Below are 10786 nucleotides of genomic sequence, written 5' to 3' on the forward strand. Positions count from 1 at the left end.
TCGAATACTCTCAGAACTAGAGTGATTTCGTCCATCCGGACAACATGACCTAGCCAGCGTAGCCGCTGTCTTTTAATTCGCTGAACTATGTCAATGTCGTCATATATCTTGTACAGCTCTTCGTTCCATCGAATGCGATATTCGCCGTGGTTAACGCGCAAAGGACCATAAATCTTTCGCAGAACTTTTCTCTCGAAAACTCGCAACGCCGACTCATCCGTTGTTGACATCGTCCAAGACTCTGCACCATATAGCAGGACGGGAATTATGAGTGACTTATAGAGTTTGGTTTTTGTTTGTCGAGAGAGGACTTTGATTCTCAATTGCATTCTCAGTCCGAAGTAGCACCTGTTGGCAAGAGTTATCCTGCGTTGGATTTCTAGGCTAACATTGTTGGTGGTGTTTATACTGGTTCCAAGATAAACGAAATTATCTACGATTTTAAAGTTATGACTGTCAACAGTGACGTGGGAGCCAAGTCGCGAGTGCGACGTCTGTTTGTTTGATGACAGGAGATATATCGTCTTGCCCTCGTTCACTGCCAGACCCATTTCTTTTGTTTCCTGCCACCGATTACATAGTATTTATTGATATATTAATATACATATAATGTCAAAGTCCGCTCGAACTATAGCTCATCACTGCTAAGCTGAAACATGAAATTGGTTAGGATGACCTTTTGATATATGTCATAACAGTTGGTGAATTGGACCAAAATCAAGTTCATTTACCACACAGTCTCAAATAGAATTCAAATAGATCATTTGTTCTGTTTGTATTGAAGATTTACTATTAAAGTAGTATTTCTTCGGAAATCGCTTCTTCAAAGAAACAAGGTGACGAGAATTTTTGTATGGATATACCTATATGCATGAAGATACGTTATCCGAAAACCCTCTCTCTCAACTCAAACTCTCTCGATTATAGTACTTCCAGAACTTGTTGTTATCATATTATTAATCAAATTTTTTCCTACCGACATTACAGATACGAAACATTCACGGGAATATGCAATTTCCCAACTGCAAATGTCTCTTTGGCACCAACGTCAACAAAAGCGACTGGGCTGGCACCGCAAAGTTTGTGGTCACTGTAATTGTTCCATACGCTTCACTTACCACTATTTGCTTAGTTAAGTGGCAGACTTGAGTGATATGTAGAAATGTATATAAATCTGCATGGCCGACCCACTAAGCAAAAGCTACTCAATTTAATTTTGGCTAAGGAATTCAATACCAATAATGTGGCAAAGTTGCCATGTGTTTGAATGATCAACACGGTAGAAGTGCTCTCGCAGATATGATATTGCTATCCGAAAGCGTAGAAGGCGGGTTTTAATTTTCCTAAATTATTAACCTCATTGCTAACTGGGTTTCGGAAATCCAGCATACATGAGTGAATGGTCACTTCTCTGAAGGAGGCTACAATCCGGAGCAGCAGATTCTACTTCCTGCGTTAATGGCTGCAACTTCGCTTGGAAGACAATCCACCAACCTTTGACCAATCCGTAAAGAAGCTCAAGCTTGCTATGAAGTGATTGAGCACTCAAGAAGAAAACGTTGGAGACGCTTTTAAAATATATATAATATCAGCATGACGAACTTAGTCGATTTAGTCGTGTTCATCTGTCTGTCCGTCCAGATCTAAAACTTCGCACACGTTCTGTTCTCAGGAAGCTACTCATTTGTCGGAACCGTCGATATCAGACTACTTTAGCATAGCTGCCATACAAACTGAATGGGATCGGAAGAAATGGAAAAAATGGAAAACTTTTCATGCATAGGTTATTGTCCAAAGCAACGGTGCAATTTCCTAAGAAATTGTTCGGACCAAATTACTATTTGGAACAAAAATCTATACTTATAACGAATAATTATACAGTTTGAATTAATACTCCTCAACGATTTACACATTTTTTGTTCAGCACTGCCACACTGTGCAAAAAAATTCTTCGCATATACGATATCTTTGTGCAATGGTTGCGGTCATTGCATTTTGCGGTTTCGGAACTGAGACACAAATATCGTTCGCCAGTGAGTTAGCTTCACACCTCCAGCAGTGTTCGATTACCTACTGTACTCAACGCTTTGCGCCTGTATGACTTTCCTGATAGCTGAAGCTGAATTCTCTTGTTATTTCTGCTGTTGGCTAGCAGCCGCCGCAGCTGCAGAAACACTTGAGTTGCTTCTCAGCCGTGCTACTCTGCGGCCTGGAAACCAGTTCAATTAAAATAAACATCAAATGCTTCACTTCGCTGCTAAACTACGGACGGTAATTTTGCGGTTTCAAATGATTTGGTGCGGCCATTGAATGGCTTGCATTGTCGCAAATAGTCAAGAGGCAGCCAGTTATTCAGGCGGCAGCAAATGCAGTCGGTGCATGGCGACCGTTCCTTGGTGGAATCCTTTTGCAAATTAAGCGCCGATAGGCGTACAGTGCAACTTGCTAAATATTCATGCAACTGAGTGCACCAAGTGCAGCATCAATTCTATCCGTCTGTGTGCTTGTATGTTTCAGTATTGACCAGCAGTGATGAAGACAACATGGTGGCGCTGATGTTGATGCCTATTGATGGTAGTAAACATGTATTTACTGTTGCTCGGCTTCGCCTACCTCGTTGTGGGTACGCTTTTATAGTCCAAACTTCTGAACACTGTTTACCCTGCTTCTCTGCGCCTGTGGGTGTTATTCTGTCTCAGCTCGTGGTTTGCATTGTTGCTGTGGCCGTGATACCGTGATACCGTTAACTTTATATACTAGTGACGCTGATAATTTGCAGCTTCTTACCGCCAACCAAATTCCTACGAATTTATTCATTAACGTCTATTTGCTTAGCAGCACTGCAGAACCCGCACCAGTTTCCTTCAACCACAAGGCAATGTCGATGATATTATGTTAAATATTTATGAATGTAAATACTTATGCAAGTAAGTGAGCGCCTTAGGTGCTATTTATTATTCGAATGCTTGGATAACGTCGGTGGTTTGTCTTTATGATTTGAGTGATTCAAGTAACTAGAAGCAGCCGAGACCGTTTGCGGTTTGGTCGGCATAAATGTTCATTTTCAGAAATATTTATATACATACATTTTATAGCGAACACTATAAACACAATAATTTGTAATTGCTGTTATGACAATCTGTGCGGTGAGTACCATAAAACCTTCTGACGGTTATGACAATTGCTTGAGTAATAACTTGTATTATAAGCCTTATGCTCACTTAGTCTTAGTATTATATTTTGTTCTACTTTTGAGATATTTACATTAAAATCAAACAAATAAAGTATAGGGTGATCCATTCCGACTTTTTAAAGAAAAAAACAGAGAAACTTCAAATTTAATGGGAAGTGTTTATTATCATTCGACAGAACATTCTTTGGATTTAGTTTTTTTAGATTATCTCTTTCAATTGTCGTGGCTGCGGCCACGTTGCAGATGGTTCGTTCATTGAGTCAAGTTTCGACTCGTTCGAACATTTCGACTGGTAACTGGCGAATGACACGAGCGAAGTTTAGCTCCAAGACCTGAATCGAAATGGGATTGTCCGCATAGACTTTAGACTTTACATATACCCACAGTAAAAAGTCTAACGGTGTGATATCTCACGATCTTGGTGGCCAATCGATCGGCCTAAAACGTGAAAGTATCAACTCACCGAAGTGTTCTCTCATTAACTATATTGATTGTTACGATGTGTGAGAAGTGGCGCCGTCTTGTTGAAACCAAACGTAGCCGAGAATACACGCTTCAATTTCAAGCATCAAATAGTCGGTTAACACGGCGCGATAACGGTCGCCATTGCTTGTTACGTTCTCACCGGCATCATTTTTAAAGAAATATGAAACGATGATTCCACCGCCACACCAAACCATTGTTTTTTTTTATGAATTGGCAGCTCTTTAATCTCTTCATATTGCTCTTCCATATGTCAATCCGAGTTGCAGTGAACGTGGTCTATTCGGTGGAATATTATCAAGTAATGAATGCTGAGTCTCAAGATGAGTGATGGTGTTGCGAATAAAATACTTAGTCGGCAATATGTTGACGCTAATGAAGACCGTGCTGGGAGACCTGCGCCTTCGACACACACCGACAAATTGGCTCAAGTGCGCAAAGTTTTGAACTCAGACCGTCGATTAAGTATTCGTTTAATTGCCCAGATGCTAAATTTCTCAAAATTTGTGGATCGTGACATTGTGAAGGAGCACTTGAACATGACGCCTTCAGTGCTTGGAAATCGCGCTGGCAGCGATACATCGACGTAGGAGGAGCCTTTTGTGAAAGTTTTTAAGAAATTGTAACGATTGGTTCAATACATTTTTTTTAAATCGACTTAGTCCTATTACTCTCCGGACAAATTCTGTATATAAAGACGGACAGACAGACGGATATGGTTAAATCGACTTTCTGTGGCAAGCTTAATTTATATACATATCTTTACTGATGTCAGATTTACCTACAGCAGGGTGCAAAAATCTGCTTGGGTTTATTGGTAAAAATTATCACAGTTCGATTTCCAACTGTGCTAAAGGATACTAAGAGAGGATGACTCATCAAATCGATGTTTTGGGTGCTCAAGAATTTTGTTGTTTCATCGATGTATGAGAGCTCGAGTTGTCGTGGTGAAGAGTGATCCGTCGTCGGTGGTGCTTGGGAGTAGTTCGTACGCGAAAAACTTTTGTTGGATTAGGCTCATTTTAAAACACCCATACCGTCGACTGCTGTTTACTTTCGCGCTCTTTCTTAAATCCACAATATATCGCCTGTCAAAATTACATGTTTTGAAGCTTCGCTATCATATTTCTCTCAACCAATCAACACGAGTCTCTTTTTGAGCGATTGACCAATTGGTTGGGCAACGAGAACAAATTTTTTTTAGTTAAATATTCGTGCAATATTGAATGTATGAATCTCCGTTAGGTCACATGACACACTTGCAATATCAGTTTGCGCCCAGCATCAATACTTTTCGGAAAACTGATTTTGGACGACATTCTCGAAATTCGTCTTGGAGCGATCTACGACCTCGATTGAATTCACCATATCATCGTTAAATACTGGCCCTTGATAGAGCTTTAGCGTCAAAAAATTTATTAAGTTCACCGAAGTATTCTTGATGAGTTAATCCATGTCGAAAGTGGTAAAAAATAATAAATTTCTGGTCGTGAAGAATATTTTTAGTTACTGTCAACAACATAAATATGTCAAAATATTCTGAGTACACCCAACTCTTTTTTTACACGGCAGAAATCCGTGTAAAAAAAGAGGCGTTTCCATGTCATCTGAAAACCGTGTAAGATGAAATAACGAACTATATTTACTTCGAAAAATCGTGTAAAAGATGTTGAAAACTATAAAATTAAAGATATGCATACAAATTGTATTTTATTGAGCATTAAAACTTAAAATACATAATTCATACAGGTGAACAATTGGTAGAGCAATCAAAACACAAAAGAAATCTGTTAATCCAGAATTAAGAACAGAAAATTTTGAATAGAAATAAAGAAAAAATATTTACATAGCTACATAATTATTCGTCGCTACTTGATAACAAGTGCAATTGTTTGCGATGAACTGGACTGAAATCGGTAACATCACTGGAGATATTCATCAAATTATCCAATGGTGACTTTCATCCGGTAATACGAGTAGAGTTTTGAATTGTCGGACTACTTTCCGAAAGATCTTGCGCCATTGACTTTTTAACCAAAAAAAAATTTTTTCAACCGTGTAAATGTCAAACTTAATGAAATTGCGAGTTTCCATATACCAGACTTGCCAAATCCCGAAATATAAAAGGCAAACTACGTAAACATAATCCCTTTAGTGTTTTAAAGAAACCAGCCACGGTAAAGTGTATTCGCAATCTTTTACTTTTGATTAAAGCAAAATTATTTTTTGTGGGTCAGAGTTATTTCTTTTAATAATTTCCTATAAAGCCACTTACCTTTATGATGGCGGCTTGAAACTTTTATTATTCTCCGTGAATTTGCCAACCTCTAGAATGGAAAGTAAAATAATCTACCAGAAGAGAATTTAAACTTATATAGTAACAATTATCGCCACAGCTGCATATGAATAGTAAAACTCTACAACTGCAAAAAGTTAGACTACACTTTTGTACTCGTCTTCTTAATTCGCTGCATATTAACTCATTGCTAATGCCCAGCGGCGGGTCCATTAGACGACGACCACTGCATTTTAATATACATTAAGTAGCGCATTAACGTTGCAGAATACGAAATAGCCGCTTGCGTGTGAGAGGGAAATAGAAATTCCTGACCAAAAAGGAACTAGTTGCGAAAGAGTTAAGAAGAATATGATACAGGCACAGATAATTTGGAGTCCATTGAAACTAACTTATGAAAAGTCAAAGTAGCCAAGTCTCCAAAGATGACTTGTTATTAAATAATTTTGTATGGCAATTAAAACATACCTACTATACTGCATACCTATGGATTGTATTTTTTCACTTTTCATAAGCCAGTTTCTATGAAGTTAATATCGAAATTTTCTGAACCCATATATGTACAAATATTCGATTACTTTTCGATATTAGTGTTGCAGATACCATATGCAACGGTTCAAGGATATCTTTTCAGATATCAATGACGGATTTTTCTAATCTAATAAAATTTTCAAAACATATAAGTATATAAGAACAGATATCAAATACTACAAATAGTACTAAATTGCTGTCCACATTAGTCTGGCCTATTCTTGAATATGGTTCAGAACTTTCGACCCCTAAATATGAGAAACTTCTTAAGGAAAAAATTGCATACGGGATACTAACTAGTTTGGAACTAGTGCATTTTTCTACAAGGCGCTTTGTCGGCGCATATTTGTGTGTATGTATATGGTATATGTAAGAAATACCCGCAGAAGTTGAGCAAAATTTGGCATGCAAAAACGGCGCTTGGTTCTGCTTTGCTTGACGCATGCAACACATTTGCAGCTCGTAATTCAGCAAAGTAAGGCAATCGCTGCTGATGAAATGAATTTTCAGCCGAGGACAACATAGTGGGCTAATGATGGCGTGGTAAGTGCCACAGAGGAAAACTTTTGAAACGGGTGTTCAACTTAGTCTCTTATACTATGTTATATATGTACATATATACATATGTATGTACTGTCTCTGCAGTAAATGGACATAGTTCAAAATCAGCGCAGAATTGCCTAATAAAGATGGGTTTAACTCAACCCACACACAATGATGGCTTAAAAAGCTCAAAGTAAAATTGTTTTTAAGCTTTTGCTATGGTATAAGTACATAGATAACTATCTCACAACATATTGGATGTTAGTTTTGTTCGCTTAAAGGTTCTTTGAAAATTTTGGAACTAAATATGAATCACCGTTTATTCATCTCGAGAGGGCTACGTTTTCCCGTTTGTTTGTATTTCCGTCTATCCATTTTTCCGACTTGAAGTTATCTAATAAATCCTGCTGAGAATACTTTATTCAGCAACGCTATATACCAGTTTTTGAGAAATCGCTATGAAGTCCTTTTCTCTCGAAGAAGCTGTTCATTTGTTGGAATGGCCGACATCGAACAACTCTAGCATATAGCTGCCTTACATACTGACCAAAACCAAGGTAAAGACGTTTTATACCCTTTTATGCTATACAAAATGCACATGTGAAGTATTTTTTGCAACTATTCGTTGTCTAGTATGTTCATAATATGGCAACTAAGGGAAGAAAATATTCAATTTTAGCCTGTGGAAATATTGTTACCCAATCTAATTAAGAAATTTACCATCTGACAGAATTCGCTTGACTTGACTGATTTTAGATTCTGAACAGATATCATAATGCAAGTCTGTACCCATATTACCAATATAAATATACATATGTACTATATGATTTCACACCATTTCTGAGCTCGGGGCTGTTTCCGGTAATACTCAACTAGCTTTTTGCTTGACGACCCCTCTTTCTTACTGCAGGGATGTCACCGGGAGTACGGCGTGTACTCATGGTGTTTTGTAGTTATTTGTTTATTTTTATTTTTATATATTTACGAAGAGGAAAAAACCCGTTTTCGCATTTTTTTATTTTAAAATCCGGCTTACACAACTGAGCTGAAAAACCACAGAGTGGCACTTAAGCTACGAGCCGCGTGAATATCTCTGAGAAATGTGCGTGTGTGTGTGCGCGACTGTGTCTCTATTGAAGTTTCATACGCACATATGTATATGTCTCTATTTTATCCTTCGTTACCGTAAAAAAAAACTTCAACTCCTTTGGAACTAGCGAAGATAAAAATACCGCAGCGAAAAAATATGAAAATGCAAATACGCTGAAGTGCGGCAGCATATAAAGCTTCGTCATGCGAGCACACACACACCCACCCAACATGCACACAAACTATGTGAGTATGTGAATCCTCGCATATTCACCTGCTAACGGCGTCGAAAGCAGTCATAAAGTAAAAACATAAAATTGTTGCTCTAATGGCTTGTTGGCGTGGCACGCGTGCGCACTTGAAGCGTCGCCTTCGCCAAAGCTGTTGCCGTCACTGCAACCACTCGGCTTAGCTCTTCCGCTTTTTATGCTCTGCGGCAATTCTACACCTCGCGCTAACGAGTCTAGTCACCAAAATGTGCCACTTGATTCTACCCCCACTACGAGCAAATCCACGCTTGTTGTTGTTGGCATTTGTGTGTGTGGTGTTTTTGTTAACTTTGCGGATTCCCTCATTTCCGTTATGTGTTTTGAAGCCATCGGCGTTGCTGGCTTTGTCTGAAACTTCAGCATTATACACATTTGTACCTAACTCTGTGCAGTTATGTACATGCACATAGGTATGTATATAAATATGGCACATACATATTTACAATTTATATTCTTTGCCAGTTTGCTCAAATATTTTCCTTTTTTTCTCCGTGTGCTTTTGTTGCTACAGTTGTGATATTGGCAGCCTATATCAACCCGAGTCTAGTTAAGTAATTTTGGCTATGCTCCTAGTACCCACTTTTCTTAATCTATACAAATACCTGTATATCTATTGATCAAATATTTGAAATTCTAGTTTTGATTTCTTGTGTTCAACTCTAAAAATTTCAAACCAATTACAATGAGTTGATGAATTAATGTAGAGTTGTTGTGTACGGATCAGAGATCTATTGTACACTTAGTCAATACTTCTTGCTTCTGCGACTGAACACTGCATTGACTGCTACGTGTGATGCTAAAGAGAAAGAAGTGGATGAAAGAACACCAGCGCAAAGCGAAGAGTGCGCATAACATATTGACTTCGGCAAAGAAGTGTTTCAAGTGTTACGCACGAAACAAGCAGACACTTTGTTTGACTTGTTGCCGAAGGCATAAGACACTGCGTTTAGCTTATTGCCGAAGGCATGACACTTTATTTGACTACCAACAACATGCTTTTGGCGCTAACAGAGGAACGCAATTGAACTTCGGCAATAAACTAAACGCAGTGTCTTATGTCTTCGGCAACAAGTCAAACAAAGTGTCTGCTTGTTTCGTGCGTAACACTTGAAACACTTCTTTGCCGAAGTCAATATGTATATGCGAGCTTAAATTGTTCGTCACATGCGGTGGTGGTGTGCGCTTGCACTGCATGCTTTGCGTTGGCGTTCAGTCATCCACTTCTTTTAATGTAAGTAGTCTTAAAGTCAGAGAAACAGCAGCGCATGCCGATCTCTGGTACGGATGTGTAGAAAACTGTAATAACTGTAATATTCTTGGAGAAGTTTCGAAGGAGAAAGCTTGACACAATCTCGTCGTATGTTACAAAGGGTAGGACAGAGGTACAATATGTGTTCTACAGAATTTGTTGAACTGGTGCACAGCCAGCAGCCAGGCGTTATGTTGATCTGCGGGATGTTGTATGCGAAAGAGTTATTGCTTTTTGATGTTCGGGATTTATGAGTCGATAGCGTTTGTCAAAGGAACACCATTCCGCTCTCGCTTTAAGCTTTGAGTAGTTTTTAACGAATCACAAAATGTCGTTGCTTTCATAAGTTCTTACGTAAATGCATGGACTACGAGTCACGTTTTTGCTTCTTTATCAGCGTTTTTGTTGCCTGCAGTGACCTAGAGTCCACATTAGTTTAACTTCAATTAATTTGTCCCGAACTTCTCTGATTAAAGGGCTGCTGTTGGATGTATTTTGAACGGCTGTGATTGTTGCAAGACTGTCGGTAAAGATTACATATTAACTTTTGCAGGATTATGCATTGGATAAATTCTTTTATGGCGTATGTTTCTGCAGTGAAAACAGAGCATGGTGATAAAAGTAATCCGTTTTTAATGATTTTCGAGTTTTCGGAAGCGATTTTGTGGGAATTTTTTTACCCATCTTTGTAAACGAATTTCCATTCTGCTGAATCGAGCAATCTTCTCTTACATATATACCTCACCGTTCGGGAAGCTTTGTTCCAACTCATTAATTTTTCTACTATAATACTTGTAGAATCTTCCAAGGTTTAAGTGTGTAATTGAAAGGAACTTGAGCCATCGTTTGTGTCGTGTGGCCGAAAGTACGTCGTTGAACAAGTTAGGGTTCGATATAACTTTGGTATCAGCCGCAATGTGTTAATCTTCAGTCTTTCGTTAATGTGTGGCATTCCGGATTCAGCAAGGATTCTTTTCGTGCTTGAGGTTGGAAATGCCCTGAAGCTGTATTTAAGTGTTCTGAATCCTAAAAAAATAATCAAAATATTTCAAGACGTTAGGTTATTTTGCAAAACGTAAAGTTTTATTAAAAATATAGACCTTTTAGACTAACTTTAAGTTATACATAAATAT

The sequence above is a fragment of the Bactrocera tryoni genome, chromosome 2 (genome assembly GCF_016617805.1).
Source record: "Bactrocera tryoni isolate S06 chromosome 2, CSIRO_BtryS06_freeze2, whole genome shotgun sequence".
Lineage (NCBI taxonomy): Eukaryota > Metazoa > Arthropoda > Insecta > Diptera > Tephritidae > Bactrocera > Bactrocera tryoni.